This window comes from Sturnira hondurensis, unplaced genomic scaffold (assembly GCF_014824575.4).
Source record: "Sturnira hondurensis isolate 20B ecotype Veracruz unplaced genomic scaffold, ASM1482457v3 Scaffold0019860, whole genome shotgun sequence".
NCBI classification, from domain to species: Eukaryota; Metazoa; Chordata; class Mammalia; order Chiroptera; family Phyllostomidae; genus Sturnira; species Sturnira hondurensis.
This window is the reverse complement of record NW_028092491.1, coordinates 28628-49805: the sequence shown is the minus strand read 5'-3', so window position 1 is coordinate 49805 and position 21178 is coordinate 28628. Positions and strand designations below refer to the sequence as shown.

Genomic DNA, 21178 nt, shown 5'->3' with positions numbered 1-21178 from the left:
CATCTTCAGTTACAGAACTTACATTAGCTCATTTTCCCTTTAGGAAATTATGTAGGATTGGATTCTAAAAAAAGGAATAGAGACATGTTTACAATCCTAAAAATATTTGTTGAAACATTTCTGAAAGGATTACATGAAATAAAGTAGTTTGATTGCAATTTTAGAATTAATATATAAGCTCTGACCAATTTAAAGTATTGCATAATTTATCTCATTCTGCCTTCTTCCTGGCCTCCCACTACAGCCTTCAACAAATTTCTAATTTTCTGTTCTCCTTTACAACAGAAACATGTAATCAGCTTTTCACATGGATGCACCAACTGGTCAATTTTTGTGATACAATGGCATTACAAACTGGTCCCAGGTGAATTTTTCTTTTTCTCATCATTGCAGATTTTATATTCTTCCTCTGGTGGCATTTAGCTTTTTCCTGGAACTCATGCAAAACCAGAGCTTTGTAACTGAGTTTGTCTTCTTGGGACTTTCACAGAATCCAATCGTTCAGAAACTATTATTTGTTATATTTTTGTCCAGCTACATGGCAACTCTCGGGGGAAACTCGCTAAGTGTGGTGACCATTAGCAGTAGCTCAGCACTCCAGGCTTCCCCCATGTACTTCTTCTTGGCTTTCTTGTCCCTCCTGGATACCTGCCTTTGTACCCTCACCGTCCCAAAGATGATTGTGGACTCTCTGTCTGAGAGGAAGACCATCTCCTTTGAGGGCTGCATGATCCAGCTCTTTGGTGGACACTTCTTTCCTGGAGTGGGAATGATTGTCCTCACAGTCATGGCCTATGACCGCTATGTGGCCATCCGCAAGCCCTTGCATTACTCTTCTATCATGAACTGGAGGCTCTGTGGCATTCTGATGGGGGGTGGCCTGAACAGGGGGCTTCCTGCATTCCACAATACAAATTCTGTTTGTTCTACAGCTGCCCTTCTGTGGCCCCATTGTCATCAATAATTTCGTGTGTGACTTGTATCCATTACTAGAGCTGGCCTGCACTGACACCCGTGTCTTTGGCTTTTTTGTTGTGGCCAACAGTGGGCTAATGTGCATCTTGATCTTCTCTTTTTTACTTGTTTCCTATGGCATCATCTTGTGGTCTCTGAGAACTCACAGTATTGAGGGGAAGAGGAAGGCTCTGTCCACTTGTGGATCTCATATTGCTGTTGTGGTTTTGTTCTTTGTTCCCTGCACATTCATGTATGCTCGACCTCCATCCACTTTCTCCTTTGACAAAAAAATGACAATGCTGTATTCCATCATAACGCCCTTGCTCAATCCTTTGATTTACACCATTAGGAATAGGGAAGTGAAAAATGCCATGAGGAATGTGTGGAGCAGAATAATGGTAATTTGTAATGAAAGATGAGATTGATTTGATGGAGTCTACATTCAGTGTGTGTTCTAAGACATGATGCAGCTGCTGAACATAGTTCCTGCAAAAAAAAAGTTAGAGTCGTCCAGGTTCCCTAAATCTTGCTTAGCTTCAGCACTCTCAAAGCATCTCTGCCCCCCAAAGGGGCCAATGAACCATAGATGGCATTGAGGTAAGATTGTCAGAATTTTCTTTGTTGCAGGACCCCTCGCTTGAAGAGATTTAGGGTGCGGATACGATAGGGCTGTTCTTTCTCCACTCTTGGGTTTTCAAGTATCCTTGTCCATGATTCATAACTGCAGCCTCTTTCTGGTTTTGAGACAGTGACATTGCAGTAAGTCATAGAGACAGAAATTGAGTTGTGTGATGAAATCTTGGATCAAACTATCCTCCCTAATATTTTCTTTTGCTCCCTTTTCTCTCTGTCTCTATGCTACCCTCTGATTCTCCTTTTCTTGGTTCTTCTCACTTTCACTCTCTTTTCTCTCTTGTACTCACTTCACTCATTCTCTACTCTTGCCTCTTCCACACTCTTACTCATTTTTGTATCGATTTTCTGCTTTGATATGAGCTTCACCTTGTAGTATACAGATCCTGATTCTGCAATTAGACTAGAAAATTAAGGTAACCATTTGTGTCTTTCTTGGAGGGCTCAGGATGTCTGTTTTCTAGGATCTACATGATCCTAGAATGTCTTCATAAAATGCACATGAAATTGGTTTGCAGTTTTATATGACATGGATGATGAATGCTAGGCAAAGAGGCTGTCTAATAGTACCTCACTCCAAATTTAACCTAAGTGTACTTGGAAAAACTTCCTTCCTTTCTTCCTTCCTTCCTTCCTTCCTTCCTTCCTTCCTTCCTTCCTTCCTTCCTTCCTCCCTCCCTCCCTTCCTTCCTTCTTTCCTTCCTCCCTCCCTCCCTTCCTTTACTATTTATTTATTTTTTTATTTTTGTCCCAGTACAGTTATCTTTATTTCCCCCCACCAAGACTCCCCCTCACCCCAGCCATCCCCACTCCCTAGTTTTGATTTTACCCTCTTTGAGTTTGTCCATGAGTAGTCTGTAAATGTTCCTGACAACCCTCTTTCCCTTCCCCCATTATCTCCTCCCCCCTCTCCACTGGTTACTGTCAGTTTGTTCGTAAGTAATAAGTGTCTGGTGATATGTTGTGTGCTTGCTTGTTTGTTTTCTTGGTTTCCCTGCAAATGAGTGGATGAAGAAAACTATGATACATTTACACGATGAAATTCTAGGCAGCAGAAGGAAAGAAAGAGTCTGACAATTTGCCCCAAAAAGAATGGAAATGGAGAGCATTATGGCAGATAAAATAAACCAGGTACTTAAAGAGAAATACCACATGATTTTACCTGTAAATGGAAAACATTTCTGTATGTCAGGTCAAAGTTTCCACATTGAAAGGACTTGGTAAATGGGCACACTTACCCTGTAAAAGAATGTCAGGTCAAATGTAATAACAATAGTGAAAATTGTTTGAATAATGAGATTTTACAACAAGAACAATATATAATCCATGATTGTGTCATCCAGTTAAAATAACACACAGTAATATAAGCAAATAGGTGATAGAGGTGTTTGTCTGTCTGGGAGAAAAGGGGAGATTTGTATTATCAAATATACTAGAACTGGTTCAAAATTTCTACATGTATAAGTGAGAATGAGAGAAAGGAAAATTGCATTTTCCACTACTGTGATGTACCCCCAGATCAGGGAGTTAGGAAAGTGCAAGAGTGTTAGGAAACATGAATCAGTTCAGTGGTAAAACCCCTGAAAATACTTGTCTGGTGCAATGTATACATCTTGCCAGGAGCTAAGTTCGTGTCTTTTGTCCCCAATACTTCTCTTTACTTATTGCAAATAAAACAAAGTAGAATTATCTGATCTGGCTTTCATGGTTGTCCTACATCTGTCCATAATTTTATCTATTACTGCTTTTTGATGAATGACAGCAGTGTTTAGGAAGATCATCTCTATGTTTGATCTCCGTTATTGTTAAAAGCAATAACCGTGGTCCTTCCAATTCTTTACCTTACAACACTGTCAGGGAACTTTCTCATTGTAGTGACTATTAAAAACAACAAGAACCTTGCATGTCCCATGTACTTCTTCCTGTTCTATCTGTCCTTTGCTGATATCTGCCTCTGTACAACCACAGCCCCAAGATTGATTGTGAATGCCCTTTCTCAGAAGAAGACCACTTCTGACAATGAGTACATGACTCAAATCTTCACAGTCCACTTCTTTGGGTGCATCGAGATCTTTGTACTCATCCTCATGGCCTTTCATTGATATATCGCCATTTGAAAGTCCTTGTAATACCCAGTCATCATGAGCCAGAGAGTCTGGTGTGTTGGTGATTCTGGCCTGGGTGAGATCCTGTATCCACTCTTCAACACAGATTTTGCTAGCTTTGCAATTGCCCTTTTGTGGCCCCAATGTGATTGACCACTATTCTTGTGACTTGCAGCCCTTGTTGAAACTTGCCTGCATGGACATATATGTGATAAAGTTGGTAGCTGTCTCCAATAGTGGGGCCATTTGCACGGTGAGATTTATAATCCAGCTTATCTTCTATATTGTCACCTTTTACTCTCTGAGAAACCACAACACCGAAGGGAGGTGAAAAGCCCTTTCCACATGCACATTCCACTTTATTGTGTTTCTCATATTTTTTGGTGCATCTGTATTCATATATACACACCCAACCACGTTTCCAGTAGAGAAGATGGTGGCTGTAGTTAACACAATTGGGACATCCTTGCTCAAACCTGTGATCTATACATTGACGAATTCAGAGGTTAAAAATGTCATGAAAATGTTATGGTGTAACCAGGTATGACTTCAATTAATAAATACTACATGGGGACTCCAATGTATATTTCCTTAATATATTAGTTTTGTTTCACAGGCAGGAAAGGTAAAATATTCTTTTGGGGAAATAAACAAGAAATCTGAGAGGATTGCATTAGAATATGGTTATTACTTAAAGTCCATAATCATTTTGAACAACCTGGGATCATCCTTGCTTGAAATCGACCAACAGTTGGTCATACTCTTTAGATAATTTAGCTTCCTATAGAAATATTTCTTAGGAAAGAAAAGTACTGACAAATCACAGAACAAGTTTATGTGCATGCATGTGTGTATAGGAACCTATTTTCCCTTACATTTTATTCTCATCCTAATGAGTGCAGTAATCAGAGCTAATCCCTAAGGGCCTGGACACTTACAGAGTCAAGGTTACTACTTTGAAAGCTGATGATTAGGAAAGAGGTTCTGATAAATTACTCCTCTGGAAATCTGTGCCTGAGCCTCCTTCAGTGGGGGTGTCCTTACTGATAAACTCTGCAACTGCGATAAAAGGTAGAAACATCAGTGAAAACCTACACTGTCTCTGGAAAACCTCTCAAAATTAATTCTGTTGTGGTGAGGGAGAAAGGAGAGTGATATTTCGACACGACAGCACTGTCAGTGAGTCAGTGGCTCTTTGGGGTGTTCCACCTGCTCCTCACTAAGGAGAAGAAGAGGCAGTAGAGAGTTTGGCAGCAGGAATAAGTGAAGGTCAGGAAAGAGGGGAGGACAGAGGACAATGCATGATGAAGAGAGAGAAAGGGAGAAAGGAAAGTCAAAATCTTGTCCAATTTGTAGAGAAGCAGCTTTATCTTTCTTGTTTCTTGAGCATTTCTTTTTGGTTGATGGGCGTTTGCAGGTAACTAATTATCCTTGGCTCTTATGTATATTTGAGTACAAGAAAATAAATTTTGTTTTTGTTGCTTGGTTCTATAGTATCTCAAAAGTCAAAATTCAGATTTTTGGAGAAGAATCTGGTATGAAAAGTGAGGCCTAGCACTTCTAAACTTGGTCTTTTAGTTTCACAGAGGAACGTTTTAAAATGTGTGTTTTCATATGGAAGACAACCTAATCCATGTGTATGATTCACAAGCCTCAGCAACTCCACTTCAACTTCACAATCTCATATACGAGTACTGTCATGACAGTTCAGTATTCGGATTTATACTTATCATCAGATTTGTACTACAAACTGTTACTCCTATTCATCTGGACTAATGAGGAAAGAACACAATAAACTCGTAAGTATGTGAAGCATTTCCATGAACTGAAGACAAAATGTTCTATTGCACCAAAGATTCCCTATAGTTTGGTTCAGGAAAGTGGTGGCAGAATAAATATTTTAGTCCCAAATGGGACATTTGTCAGAGCTCTCAATACCATATACACAAGCAGCTACATAGTTTCATACTTCTTTCAAATAAAGAATTTCTCCAATTTCTTACAGTTCTTTTTTGGGAGGACATGAATCTGGCCTTACTAAGATTATACTTAAGTATAATTGATTCTCAAGTAACCAAGAGACTTAGAATAAAACATCAATTGTTATCTTTTGGTATTCCTTCAAATTTATGGTAGTGTGAAAAAAAATTTTATTTGTTACTAAATGAGAACTGAGGAAGCTTCAGGAATTTCCTTCTTATTGTTAAATAATAGACAGTCCCGATCTTTGTATATTTGAGGTAAGGGCTTAATTAGAAAAGGTGAGAGAAACATTATTCCTATTTATAATGGAATAAATAGGCTGGAATCACACAATGAAGCACAGCTTGGTTAAAGATGTATACAACACACCAATGTTTCCTGAATTCGAGCAAATTTCCAAAGTCCTCTAGGAGGAGTTGAGACTTGGAGCTGTGACTAGTTTGATATTTGACTTAAGCAAAACGTTGCAGAAAGATCACATAAAGGCCAAAATAATAAAAGGGTTGGAGAGCTATAGAAACAACTGTGAACCAGGATGCTCCAACCTGGTCAAGGATGAGATTGTGTGTCTGGCTGTTCCTCTACTTGATTTGGAAATCGTCAAAGAATAGAATGAATAGGAGGAAGGACAGGAAAAGTTACTAAAGAAATACTTGCCCCTTTCCTACCAAACTAATTGATTACAAACTATATTATTTATTTTTGGAGGGTAAGAAAGGGAGAAAGACAGGAAAAGATACATCAGTGTGTGGTTGCCACTTGCATGGTACCCAGTGGGGACCCAGCCTTTTATACAGGCACATGCCCCGACTGGAAATTGAAAGAGTTCCTCTTTGGTTTGCAGACTACACTCAATCCACTGACCTTCACAAGCCAGGGCAAGTTTCCCCCAAGTTTAATAAAAGCTGGAGATATATAAAATCAAGAATCTAACAAATCCCAAGCATAAAATTCATGGAGGACATTACAATTAAACATAACTTATAATAAATTGGTCAAAAGCAGCAGTAAATTGTTAAAAGGAGCTAAAGAAAAAAGGCACTGTGCACAAAGAAATAAGGATAAAAATTACAGCAGAATTCTCACTACAAACAAAGTAAACTATGTGAGAGAAGAATGAGGTCTTTAAAACACTTGAGCTTACATTCATACATCTGGATGGTTTTGTCACTTTTTACAACTGGGATGGAATCAGAAGTGTGAAAATGACTGATAAACAGCATTTGCTTCTCTTCCAAGAACCCAAAGACCCCGAGGTTAGAGTCTTCGAAATCCATTTCCAAAATGACAAAGAGCAAACTCATGATGAGTTGAAATCCAGCCAAAGTCCATTCCAATCTGAGAGCACATTTCACTGTGGATTCCTGGATGTCGTCACGCAGAGCTTTAATGGCATGTTTCCAGATGTTCTCTACAACCTGATTCCCAGTTTCACCAGGATGAGTTAACTTTTCATACTGATATGCCAGTGACCTGCCTGCATAGTCAGTGTGCTAGCACCTTTCTCTGATGTCACTCGGCAAGAATAGAAAACTTGGCAGTTGTTAGTTCTTTAGTCTTACACCAGCCACTGGGAACTGTAGGTTATTTGTGCTTTAGCATGGTCTGCTGGGAAATAATCAAAAAGAGAATTTTGAAAATCTTTGTGGATAACAGAAGTGGTACCTAGAGCATCCACCATCCTCAGGTAGTTGCAGGAAGAGCTTATTTTCCTTCTCTCCAAAGACTGTATATTTTTTAACTCTGTCTAGTATCCTGCACTTACCTTTGTTTTCTCTTCTCAAACTTCCTGCCCTATCCTGGACACTTTCTTCACCATCTTACTGGAAGAATTCAACAAAACCTCTTTGACGGCCATTATTTTCTACAACTGTCCAACCAAAGAAAAATGTGACAATATTAAAAATTTAAAACATACTTTAAGGCAAATACCATATGATCTCATGTTGAAGTGGTACTTAATGAAGAAAAGAAATAAGCAAGCAAAATATAACCAGAGACATTGTAATTAAGAACAAGTAGACAGTAAACAGAGGAGAGGTGGGAGGGAGTGATGGGGTAAAATGAGAGAATGTGGGAGCCCGCCAGGCCACAGGGGACCAAGGACAGAGTCCCCCACTGTGAAAATGGTGGAGGGACTTGGTTTCTGGTTCCTGGAGCCGGCGGGTATCTTGACATCTTCCGGACCTTCTCCTTCTCAGCCTTGAAGGAAAGAACAAGATCTTGGCATATGCGTCATGTTCCAAGGAAGTGATAGTCATGAGGACACTGTTATCTTTGGGCTAATGTTCTCAGGATATGAGAACATCTTGCCCTCTTGATAGCTTTCGGGAGTGTACAAACTTTTGTAAAACAACATTGTTCTCAGGCCACTGCAGTTCTGCATATAAGCCAGCAGTTCCTTGAATAAAGTTGCCATTTGCCAGCAGAGCTTATGGTCCTCTCCATTCTTTTAAGTCCCTCGCCTCACCTCTCGACCACCCTTGTTGCTGCGGGAAGCGGCAGAGTGGCGCCTGAACAGGGACCCGGAAAAAGGGGGTCCGGGGGTACCTGAAGAGTCCTAATCTCGAGGATAGAGGAGCCCGAGAGGACCGCTGCTACCGGGGCCGGTAAGTTAAAAGTAAAAGTCGCAGGGAGCGGTGTTGGAGAGTTTTTAATCATGGGAATTTCCCACTCATCAGATCAGGGACTTTTTAAAAAAGTCCTCTGCTCCTTATTGAAGGGGCGAGGCATTACTACCTCCAAGGGTCAAATACATCGTTTTGTAGATTTTATTCAACAAGTGTGCCCTTGGTTTCCGGAAGAAGGTACCATCAATATGGAAATTTGGAAAAAGGTAGGGGAACGTATTCGTGAACACTACCGTGCTCACGGTCCAGAGAAAACCCCTGTTGATGCATTTTCTTTATGGACATTAGTTAGAGATTGTCTCAGGGGAGATTCTGAGTTTGAAAATGGGAATGTGGGACTCGTGGCAGTTTGCGAGCCACTCGTTCGGCAGAGGATCTTTCTCGCTCACCTCCACTGCCAACTGATCCGCCCCCTCCAACTTGGGAGGCGCCACGGTATGAAAAACCAGATCTTAAGGTAGAGGCCGACAAGTCAGGGCCGCCGGACCACAGTGAAGTAGACTGGGGAGATCTAGCAGATCAAGTGGCCGCCTATGACCCCTCCCATGGGGCTTTTCTTAATATAAAGAAAGAAATGAGAATCCAAAAGAGACAGAACTGGATTTTAATTTTAAAGACCTCCTTCATCTTCTTCAGGCCTTAAAAACGCAGACTTATGAAACTAAGGAGGAACCAGTTCAGGATGCAGTCCCCATAGACCCTCCTTTTGAAGATCCTCTATTTCCAACAAATCCTACCACTCCATTAATAGCTCGAGTGGGATATCGCCCAGGTCCACCTCCTAATGATGTAACATGATTTTCAAACCTTTTTAGGAGAACGCAATTGGATCCACCCTTCTCTTAAATTATCTACTGGTGACTTAAAACCTCTGTTTAATCTCCTCTTAGGAGACCCTAATCCCTCGTCTCCTAGATCCATGACTCCAGAAGCAAAGAAGGCTTTACAGTCTGTAGAAAATGCTTTATTAACAGCCCAACTCACCTATTGTGATATTTCACGACCGTGGTCCTTGATTATTCTTCCTACTCCCTTGACCCCAACAGGAGTTTTATATCAAGAAGGCGTATTACAATGGATCCATGGATCGTCTACTCCAAAGAAAGTTTTAAGTCCCTATACCTCTCTGATAGCAGAACGCATCCAGCAAGGACGCAAAATCTCTCTCCAAGTTTTAGGACATGATCCCACTATTATTGTTATACCTTATACCGCTGAGCAACTTAACTGGCTTCTTAACTTTAATGACATTTTTGCTCTTGCTTTTGAAGGTTTTGCTGGGACCATCTCTCATCATCTGCCCGCTGATAAAATTTTACAATTTGCTCACACTGCGTGATTTATTTTTCCTAACATCGTCACTCCTGAACCTTTATCAACCTCCCTTACCTTGTTCACAGATGGATCTTCTAATGGACTTGCTGTTCTACTTACTCCTACCAAGCCTCTCATCTGGGCCACCCCTTATGTCTCAGCTCAAGAAGTGGAACTATTTGCTGTTAGCCAAGCTCTTGCCTTATATAATCAACCATTTAATCTTTACACAGATAGCCAATATGTTGTTCGAGCTATGGCTGTTTTAGAAACTGTTCCTTTAATTCATACCTCTAATCCGACAATTTCTCAACTTTTTTCAGATATTCAACAACTATTACAGAAGCGACAGTTTCCCTGTTTCATTGGTCATATTCGAGGACATTCCTCCCTTCCTGGACCCCTTGCCCATGGTAATCAAACTGCAGATACTTTTATGCAAATTTTCCTTTCACAGGAGCAAAAGGCTACATCTTCTCATGCTCTGCATCATCAATCTGCTTGCTCTCTTCGTCACCAATTTCGTCTCACTCGAGAAGCTGCCCGTCAAATTGCTAAATCATGTTCTACGTGTGCTCAGCTTCTCCCTGTACCTCATTATGGTATCAACCCTCGTGGTCTTAAACCAAATGATCTTTGGCAGATGGACGTTACCCATTGCCCAGCGTTTGGACGATTACGTTACTTACATGTCACCGTTGATACCTGTTCTCATTTTATCTGCGCTTCTCCTCTCACAGGTGAAAATGTACGCAATGTTATTACTCACCTTCTCTTTTGTTTTTCAATCCTTGGAGTTCCTAAGGTCTTGAAGACAGATAATGCCCCAGCGTATACTAGTAAAAGTTTCGCTTCTTTTTGTGCTTCATTTCAGATTTTACATAAAACAGGTATACCTCACAACCCACAAGGACAAGGTATCATTGAACGTACTCATCTTTCCCTCAAACATCAGTTCTCTAAATTAAAAGGGGGGAGATGGTATGATCCTCATTCTCCTAAACTGTTAGTGTCACATTCCTTATTTGTTCTTAACTTTTTAACTTTGGATGCAGAAGGACGCTCCGCGGCTGATCGGCATTGGGGGCCGCGTATGCGGCATTACCCGTTGGTTTATTGGAGAGACCCCATAGATGGCTCTCGTCATGGACCTGACCCAGTTTTAGTTTGGGGCAGGGGGCATGTTTGTGTTTTTCCAACAGACGCAGAAGCCCCTCGTTGGCTTCCTGAACGTTGTGTCCGACATGCCCAGAAGCAAAACGAACCGGCTGCGGGGACGGCTAGCACGCTTGACGATGCAGCCTCGCCTCAGCCACCCGGAGCGAGCTCGGAGAAGACGCCAACGTCTGGCGATTTTGCTGAGCCTTTTGTGGATGCTGAGGATTCAAGTGAAGACTGAGGAATATTGGGCTTTTGTCCCTAATCCTCCAATGATGCATCCTGTGACCTGGAACGATAATGACTTTGTTCCTGTTTATGTTAACAATACTAAAGTTTTAGGACCTCCTTCTATAGGACATGTTATCCCAATATCTACACTTTATAACTACACAGGATTATCTACTACTTTACCCATCTGTTTTTCATTAGACAATAATAACTGCACTCTTATCTCTAGATATGCTGATTGGGATGGGAATTTCACTAACGGGACTCACTGGGGAGTGGACTTACTATACCTACGACGAAATGTCTCAACTACCATTGTAGGACCAGGAGATCCCCCACCTGATATCCCATTGTGCAAGCAGAAAACACCATCCCCAAGTCAATTGGGACCTGCTTGGAGAATGTGCCATCTCAACTATACCATCTGTGATCAAGGGCTTTGTGACTGGAGTGATTACCGCCCCACAACATTCAGACCAATGAACTTGCTGTATGGTATATGGACTAGAAATAATCGTACATTTCAAAATATGTTATGGAAAGCGGTTGCTGCCCTTCAATATGTCACTGTAGCTAAAAGAGATGTTCAATGGGTTCACCTTGGAGACCAGGACGCTATGAATGTTTCGGGGACTCAGAAAAATGTTTCAATTATTGCTTGCGTTCCAGATCCATATGCTTTTGTAGCCAGAAATGTTCAACTTATATATGATCAAAAGTATAACTTAAGCTGTCATAACTGCTTCCTAACCAATTGTTTAAACGCATCAATGAATGCTACATCATTTGCTGTTATTAAGCAACCTGCCTTCACCTTTCTACCTGTTAACCTTACCATTCCCTGGTTTAATGATCCAGGGTATGCTATTATTAAGGCTACTAACGATTTGATTTTAGCCCGATCAAAAAGATTTATAGGGACGCTTATTGCAGGAATTACCACCCTGATTGCCCTCATTGCGACAGCAACTACAGCTGCTGTCGCCCTAACTGAAAGTGTACAGACAGCAGACTTTGTTAACGAACTAGCACATAATGTCTCTGTTGCCTTCCAGACCCAGGAAGACTGGGACCGAAAAGTAGAACAGAAATTAAACACCTTCTATGATACTGTTAGAATTGTTGGAGAAGAGTTAAAATCGCTTAAGGTTCGATCTTCTTTAAAATGTCATTTCATGTTTCCCCATATATGTGTTACCCCTTTTCTTATAATTCAACTAAGTTTCCATGGGAAAAGATTCGTAACCATTTGTTAGGAATTTGGCATAATTGCAATTCATCCTTAGATCTTATTACGTTACATAAAGAGATTCAAGATTTGATAAATGCCCCTTCTTTAAACATAGATATTGCTCGAGATGCTCAGAATTTCTTGTCCTCTTTGTCCAAGCAGTTTCCCTCTTTTGGACATGTTCTTTATAATTGGATAGGTCTTGGTATCTTCGCTATTCTGCTTTTATTGTGTATACCTTGCATCATTCGGTTTTTCCTTAAACAAATCGGTGGCTTGTACATAGACCTCAAGAAACATAAGTTGAACATGATGAAGAATGTGGAACCAATGTGCTAGATAAAATAAAAAAGGGGGAGATGTGGGAGTCCGCCAGGCCATAAGGGGACCAAGGACAGAGTCCCCCACTGTGAAAATGGTGGAGGAACTTAGTTTCTGGTCCCTGGAGCCGGCAGGTATCTTGACATCTTCCGGACCTTCTCGATCTCAGCCTTGAAGGGAAGAACAAGATCTTGGCATATGCGTCATGTTCCAAGAAAGTGATAGTCATGAGGACACTGTTATCTTCGGGCTAATGTTCTCAGGATATAAGAACATCTTGCCCTCTTGATAGCTTTCGGGAGTGTACAAACTTTTGTAAAACAACATTGTTCTCAGGCCACTGCAGTTTTGCATATAAGCCAGCAGTTCCTTGAAAAAAGTTGCCATTTGCCAGCAGAGCTTATGGTCCTCTCCATTCTTTTAAGTCCCTCGCCTCACCTCTCGACCACCCTTGCTGCTGCGGGCAGCGGCACATTTTACCTTCAGAAAATTTTTTATTGGATTCATAAAAAGTAATAGAAACATGTTTGCAATCCTGAAAATATTTGTTTAAACACTTCCGAAAGGATTACATGAAATGAAGGAGTTTGATTGCAATTTAAGAATTAATATAATTTTCCTCCTTTTTATTGAATTGTTTGGGGTGACACTGGCTAACAAAATGATCCAATTTTCAGGTGCACAATTCAACAACACATCATGTGTACACTGCATTGTGTGTTCAGCAGCCCAAGTCTTGTTTGTGTCTTTCACCATTTATTTCCCCATACCTTCCTTCACCACCTCCCACCCCATGCAAACACTCCCTCTCCCTTGCAATCACCACATTGTTGTTAGGGGCCATGAGTGTTCTGTCTTTTCTTTTTCTGTTTTGCTAAGTCTCCTCACTTCTCTCCCTCAGAGCCTTCACCTCCAACAGCTGTCAGCCTGTGGTATCTAAGAGTCTGTCTCTATTTTGTTTGTTTGTTCATTTTGTTTATTAGATTCCACGTATGAGTGAAACCATATTTTATGTCTTTCTCTGAGTGGCTTACTTCACTCAGAATAATGCTCTTCAGGTCCATCCATACTGTTGCAGATTAAGCTTTTCTTCTTTTTTAAAGCCCAGTAGTATTCCATTGTGTAAATGTACCTTTAGTGAGGGTGAGGACATGGAGAAAAAGGAACCCTGGTGCAAAGTTGGTGGGAATGCAGATTGGTGCAACCACTTTGGAAACAGGATGGAGACACTTCAAAAAAATTAGTAATGGCAATTGCCTTATGACTCAGTGTTTCTACCTCTGGGAATTTATCTGAATTTACCCAAAACACTAATTCGAAAGAACATATGACCACTCTGTTCATTGCTGAGAAGCTGATAACTGCTGGCCCATACATTGGTATCATTTACTTTTTAACAAATGTTCGTTGACTGATCCAGTGGCCTTATAGTGTTTGCTTTCTACTCTTGTTTTCTGGATGGAAATTTGTAGCTGAATAAGGTGTTCACAGTGTGGCTTTGTTTACGAATGTCTAGTACCTTGGGAATTTAATTGAAATGGTTATTTTAAAGTAAGCATTAAGACAACTATTACCATAAACAATAATACATTTATTGAAAATTGTTCTCATTAGCTCTGAATAGTTTTCACAAAGATCATGTTATTTTTAATTCTCACAGAAAGCTTAATTGTAATTTTATTTATCGCTTTAACAAACAGTTTATATGTATATTTACACACGCATTTGGGACATAAATTTCTGTTGTATGTGCTGGTGAGGACATAAACATTCTTGAAAACTGATGTGTAGCTCTGGAAAATAGTCAATAGTTGGAGTACTTATCTGGATAACTCATGGGTAATGAGGCTGTCCTGCTAAGTAACGAAATAGTTACTACATTTGGACATGGCGCTTACCGTACCCAAATATTACACTTTGCCAATTTGACACTCACCATGAGTCTGTGGGATGAGCAGGTAGGTTATACATGAATATACTTAGTATGCAATAAAGTCATATAAATGACAAGTTGTACAATATCAGATTGAGCCACATAGTATAAATAATTAGTAAAAATGTAAAAAAGTCTCAAGACTTTAGCCAAACTCAGCATATTATTTCTATTCTTTACCAATGTGGTTGTTGCCAATTTGTATGTGTAGCAATTGGACTATTACTTTCTGAATCTACATCACTTGCTCTGCGTCATCAGGGGACCTCCTTCAAGCATGAGCAAAGGACTCAGAAGACTCTGATTTCCACAGGGGCATGAAGAGAGCAGAAGGGCCAGCTCTGCTCCTTTGTCTCTTGATGCATTAGGGATACTTAAGTTTTGTAGCTGGGAGTCTGTGTTTAAACTCCAGACCCAGCATGTGACTTGACTTTTTCTCTTTCAGCATGGACTGTTTTCCAGGAAAACAGGGATGATAAGATTTAACGTGGACTGTTTCCTAGGACTGTTTCTTGAACAGCTACTTTCTTTACATTAGATCACTTGGTCATGCTGACAATACCCTTAAGTAGGTAGGTATTATAATTTTTCATACACACCCATTCTTATTTTAAATGATGAATGAAGAAAGAACCCAACTCAGCATGTGCATACTTGTTACATGTTAGTGTAGAGCTAGGCACCTTTTCATAGAGCTTTCTTCTTTTAGGGAATGAATGAATTCATCTTTTATGTTTTGTTTATTATAATGAAATTATTTGAGTGACAATGATTAATATAATTATATAGACATCAAGTGTACAATTCTATAATACATCACCTGTATATTGTATTGTGTGTTCACCTTCTGAAGTCAAGCCTCCTTCTACCACCATTTATTCACCCTTTAACCTCTTCTACATATCCCTGTGCCCACCTCTCCTTTTTTCTGGTAATCACCACACTATTGTCTGTGTCCATGAGTTGTTTTTCTTAATTTTTAATCTTTTCACCCATCCCCTAACCACCTTCACTCTGATAGCTGTCAGTCTGCTTTCTGTATTCATCTTAAAGTCTCAAATCAGTTCAGAGGTAACAAATTTGGGTGAATAGCGATGAATTTTAAAGGACTCCAAACTAGGGGTTATTTCTTCTTCTCTTTGTAGAGGAGTTCCTCTCATGATCAGTGATGGCATGTGAGTCACCTCACTCCCATTCCATACTGATGGCAGCAGTGACCAATAAAGTATAAGTTCTCTGTCCTCAATGTGGATGTGACTTCAGAATACTCCTCAATAATCCACTCCTGGAAAAGTGATCTGCTTTTGCAGTGGAGATGAAAACTATGTAACTTCCCTGCTGTGTATGAATACTTTTCCTACATATAAGCTTTGGTCACTTTAAAGTATTGAATAATTTATTTCCTCCTTACTTCTGCCTCACTTCCCATTACAGCCTTCAACAAATTTCTAATTTTCTATTCTCCTTTACAACAGAAGCATGTAACCATCTTTTCACATCAATGCACCAACTGGTCAATGACTGTGATACAATGGTATCATAAACTGGACTCAGGTGAGTTTTTTTCTCATAATTGTAGATTTTATATTCTTACTCTAGTGGCAATTATCTTTTCCTTGGAAATCATGCAAAACCACAGCTTTATAACAGAGTTCATCCTCTTGGGGCTTTCAAAAAACCCAACGTTCCGAAAATAATATTTGTTATACTTTTGTTGAGCTTCAAGGCAACTCTCTGTGGCAACTTGCTAATTGTGGTGACCATCAGCAGCAGCTCAGCACTCCTGGGCTGTCCCATGTGCCTCTTCTTGGCGTTCTTGTCCTTCCTGGATGCCAGCTTCTCCACGGCCATCACCCCAAAGCTGATTGTGGACTCTCTGTCTCAGAGGAAGACCATCTCCTTTGAGGGCTGCATGACACAGATCTTTGCTGGACACTTCGTTGCTGGAGCGGGAATGATTGTCCTCACAGTCATGGCCTATGACCGCTATGTGGCCATCTGCAAGCCCTTGCATTACTCTTCTATCATGAACTGGAGGCTCTGTGGCATTCTGATGGGGGTGGCCTGGACAGGGGGATTCCTCCACTCCATAATACAAATCCTCTTTGTTTTACAGTTGCCCTTCTGTGGTCCCAAAGTCATTGATCATTTCGTGTGTGACTTGTACCCATTACTGGAGCTGGCCTGCACTGACACTCATGTCTTTGGCTTTTTTTGTGCTGGCCAACAGTGGGTTTATATGCATCATAATATCCTCTTTGTTGTTTGCCTCCTATGGTTCCATCTTGTTCTCTCTGAGACTTCATAGTACTGAAGGGCAGTGGAAAACTCTCTCCACTTGTGGATCTCACATTGCTGTTGTGGCTTTGTTTTTTGTTCCCTGCATAATCACATATGTCTGACCTCCATCCACTTTCTCCTTCGACAAAATGCTGATAATGTTTTACACCACCCTAACACCTTTGCTCAATCCTTTGATTTACACCATTACGAATAAGAAAGTGAAAAATGCCATATGAAATGTGTGGAGCAGAATAATGGTAGCTTTTCACGACAGATAAGACTGATTTGATGGAGTCTATGCTCAGTGTTTGTTCTAAGACATGGTGGAGCTGCTCACCGTAGTTCTTAAAATGAAGAGTTAGAGTGTCCAGTTTCCCTAAGTCTTCCTTGGCTTCAGCACTCTCAAAGCATCTCTGCTGCCTGAGGGGCCAATACACCATTGATTGCATTGAGGGCAGGTTGGCAGAAGTTTCTGTCTTGCAGGCCCCGTCACTGGAAGAGATTTAGGTTGAGAATAGGAAAGGGCTGTTATTTTTTTACACCTGTTTTTTTCATGCAAATAAGCTTTATTTGTGATATGCTCTCATAGAAGAGAACAGGCAAGGGGCTTGTTGAGGTAGGGGAGAAAGGCAAGGGCAGAGGTGGCAAGAGCAAAAGCCTTTGTTCTGAGGATTTACATAGTTGGTGGGATGGGGAGGGTCAAGAAGTTACATTTTGATGGACTGGTAAGGGTGGTTCTAGATTTCCAGAATGGGGGTGTGTTTACCCAAAGGTATTTCAGCCTTTCAGATCCTGGGATGAAAGCACATTTCCAAGGCTTTCTTTCCCAGATCCAAGGGAAAAAAGCATAGAATTCCAAGGACTGCTGAGTCAGTGTGTGGAACATGTACCCCTCCATACCTTCTCCTCCTTGTCAGTTTTTTTTTTTACTTTCTATTCTACCTAACATTCCCCATTCAATCATTTGGGACGGAAATCTTTGGTGATCTGGGGGTGAAGACTGTTCTGGCTGCTTCCTGCTGTAAAAGGAATGTTGAGAGTTCTTTGGGTTCTGTCCACTCTCTAACTTTTGGTTTGAGGCAGGGGAGGGAAGTGTCTATCAATCAGCCCATGATAGGTGTCCAGAGCCCGATGTCCCAGCCATGGGTAGTGATTGCTGCCTCTGCGTTCCAAACAGCTGAAGACAAAGCGTGCCATCCGAGTCAGCATCTGAGTCACCGCAATGTTTATAACATAGGAGAAACTCCCAGAAATTTGGTTCTTCTCCATAGTTGGTGGGATTTACACCTGGGTTTTCAATGGCCCTTGTCCATGATTAATAAATGCACCTTCTATCTGGGTTTGGGCCAGTGATATTGCAGTAGGTCATAAAGACAGAAGTTGAGTTCTGTGATGAAGTCTTGCATCAAACTATCCTCTGTAGTGTTTTCTTTTGCTCCCCCCCCCCTCTGTCTCTCTCTATGCTACCCTCTGATTCTTCTTTTCTTGGTTTTCCTCACTCTCACTGTCCTCTCTTTTGTACTCATTTCACTCATTCTCTACTCTTGCCTCTTCTATGCTCTTATTCATTTAGGTATCTATTTTTTGCTTTGACATTTGCTTCACCACGTACTATTCAGAACTTGATTCTGAAATGAGACTATAACATTAAGGTAACAATTTCTGTCTTTCTTGGAGGACTCAGGATGTCTGTTTTCTAAGATCGACATGATCCTAGCAAGTCTTCGTAAAATCTACATGAAATGGGTGTGAGTTGTAAGTGACATGGATGGTGAATGCTACAGAGAGGCTATTTAATAGTACCCCACTCTAATTTTAACCTAACTGTTCTTGGAAAAGCTTCCTTCCTTCCTTCCTTCCTTCCTTCCTTCCTTCCTTCCTTGCTTCCTTCCTTCCTTCCTTCCTTCCTTCCTTCCTTCCTTCCTTCCTTCCTTCCTCGCTTCCTTCCTCCCTCCCTTTGTTCTTCCTTCCTTTATTCCATCATCCTTCCTTTCTTCTTTTCTTCCTTTACTATTTATTTTTTTATTGTTGTCCAAGGACAGTTGTCTCTATTCCACCCCCCACTCCTCCTCAACCCAGCATTCCCCACTCCCCCCTCACCTTTGGTTCTACTCCTCTTTGGTTTTGTCCATGAGTACTTTGTACATGTTCCTGACAACCCCTCCCCACCCCCATTATTTCTTCCTTCCTCTCCTGCGTTGACTCTAAGTTCATTCTTAATTTCAGTGACTCTAGTTATATTTTGCTTGCTTGTTTGTTTTGTTGTTTTCACAGAAAATGAGTGGGTCAAAAAACTATGATACGTTTACTTGATGAAATAATATCTACCAGAAATAAAGAAAGGGTCCAACTCTATACCAAATCATGAATGGAACTGGAGGGCATTATGCTAAGTGCCATAAGCAGGCCGTGAAAGAGAAATACCACATGAATTTACCTCTAAGTAGAAAACAATTCTGTATCTCAGGTCAAAGTTCCCACATTGAAAGGATCAGGCACAGAGGCACATTACCTTGTAAAAGAATGTGCAGATCAAATGAAATAACAATAGTGAAAATTGTTTGAATAATAAGTTTTTTTTTAAAGATTTTATTTATTTATTTATCTTTAGAGGGGAAGGAGAGAGGGAGAGAAACATCAATGTATGGTTGCCTGTTGTGAGTCCCCTGCTGGTAGTTAGCCTGCAAGGAACCGGCATGCAACCCAGGCATGTGCCCTGACTGGGAATCGAACCGCGATCGTCTGGTTCGCAGGCCCGCGCTCAATCCACTGAGCTACGCCAGCCAGGGCTTGAATAATAAGTTTATACCACAAGAATAATATATAATCTATGATTGTGCTATTCAGTTAAAATGACACACAGTAATATAAGCAACTGGTGATAGAGGCATGTGTCTATCTGGGAGAAAAGGGGAGACTTGTATTATCAAATGTATTTGAACTGGTTTAAAAATTCAACAGGTAAAAGTAAGAATTAAAGAAGGGAAAATTAGATTCTTTATTACTGTAATGTACCCTCAAATCAAGGAGTTAAGAAAGTTCAGGAGTGTTAGGAAACATGAATTAATTCAGTGATAAAAGCTATGAAAGTGTTGGTCTGGTTTAATGTGTACATCTTTTCAGGAGCTAAGTTCATGTCTTATATCCCCAAGACTTCTCTTTACTTATTGAAAAGAAAACAATTTAGAACTGTATGACCTGGCTTTCATGGTTGTCCTACATCTGTCCATAATTTTATCTCTTACAACTTTTTGATCAATGGCAGCAGTGTTTAGGCAGATCATCTCTATGTTTGATCTTTGTTGTTGATCAAAGCAAGATTTGTGGTCTTCCCAATTCTTTATCTTACAATACTGTCAGGCAACTTTCTCATTGTAGTGACTATTAAAAACAACAAGTCCCTTGGGATTCCCATCTATTTCTTCTATCTGTCCTTTGCTGATGTCTGTCTCTGTAGAATGACAGCCCTAAGATTGATTGTGAATGCCCTTTCTCAGAAGAAGAACACTTCCTACAATGAGTACATGACTCAAGTCTTCACAGTTCATTTCTTTGGATGCATCGATATCTTTGTGCTTATCCTCGTGGCCTTTCATTGCTACATCACCATTTGTAAGCCCTTGCAATACCCAATCATCATGAGCCACAGAGTGTGTGGTGTGTTGGTGATTCTGGCCTGATGGGATCTTGTATCCACTCTTCAGCACAGATCTTCCTAGCTTTGCAATTGCCCTTTTGTGGCCCCAATATGATTGACCACTATTCTTGTGACTTGCAACCCTTGTTGAAACTTGCCTGCATGGACACATATGTGATAAATTTGCTAGTTGTCCCTAATAGTGGGGCCATTTGCATGGCGAGTTTTATAATTCTCCTTTTTTCCTATGTTGTTACTTGTACTCTTTGAGAAACCACAGCATAGAAGGAACATGAAAAGCCCTTTCCACATGCACATGCCACTTTATTGTGGTTGTCATATTTTTGTTACATCTGTATTGATATAAACACACCCACCAACCATGTTTCCAGTAGACACGATGATAGCTGTATTTAATACCATTGGGACATCCTTGCTCGACCCTGTGATCTATACATTGAGGAATGCAGAGGTTAAAAATTCCACGAAAAGGTTATGACAAAACAAAGTATGACTTCAGGTAATAAATTCTGTATGGGCACTCCAATGTATACTTTCTTAATATCTTAGTTTTGTTCCATGGGAAGGAAAGGTAAAATATTTTGGGGGGGAAATAAACAAGAAATCTGACAGGATTGCATTAGAATATGGTTATTGCTTAAAGTCAGTAATCATTTTGAACAACCTGGGATGATCCTTGCTTGAATTCTATCAACATTTGGTTATACTCCTTAGTTAATTTAGCTTCCTATGCCCTCCTTT

The 21178-nt window shown here is 40.5% G+C and overlaps 4 pseudogenes; all 4 read left to right on the top strand.

Moving 5' to 3' along the window:
- Positions 1–439: 439 nt before the first annotated feature.
- LOC118974824 (olfactory receptor 4C15-like) lies at positions 440–1376 on the top strand (annotated as a pseudogene).
- A 1769-nt stretch (positions 1377–3145) lies between these two features.
- LOC118974786 (olfactory receptor 4C11-like) lies at positions 3146–4242 on the top strand (annotated as a pseudogene).
- Positions 4243–16121: 11879 nt separating this feature from the next.
- Positions 16122–17015, top strand: LOC118974829 (olfactory receptor 4C15-like; annotated as a pseudogene).
- Positions 17016–20237: 3222 nt separating this feature from the next.
- On the top strand, positions 20238–20915 carry LOC118974827 (olfactory receptor 4C11-like; annotated as a pseudogene).
- The last annotated feature ends 263 nt before the right edge of the window (positions 20916–21178 follow it).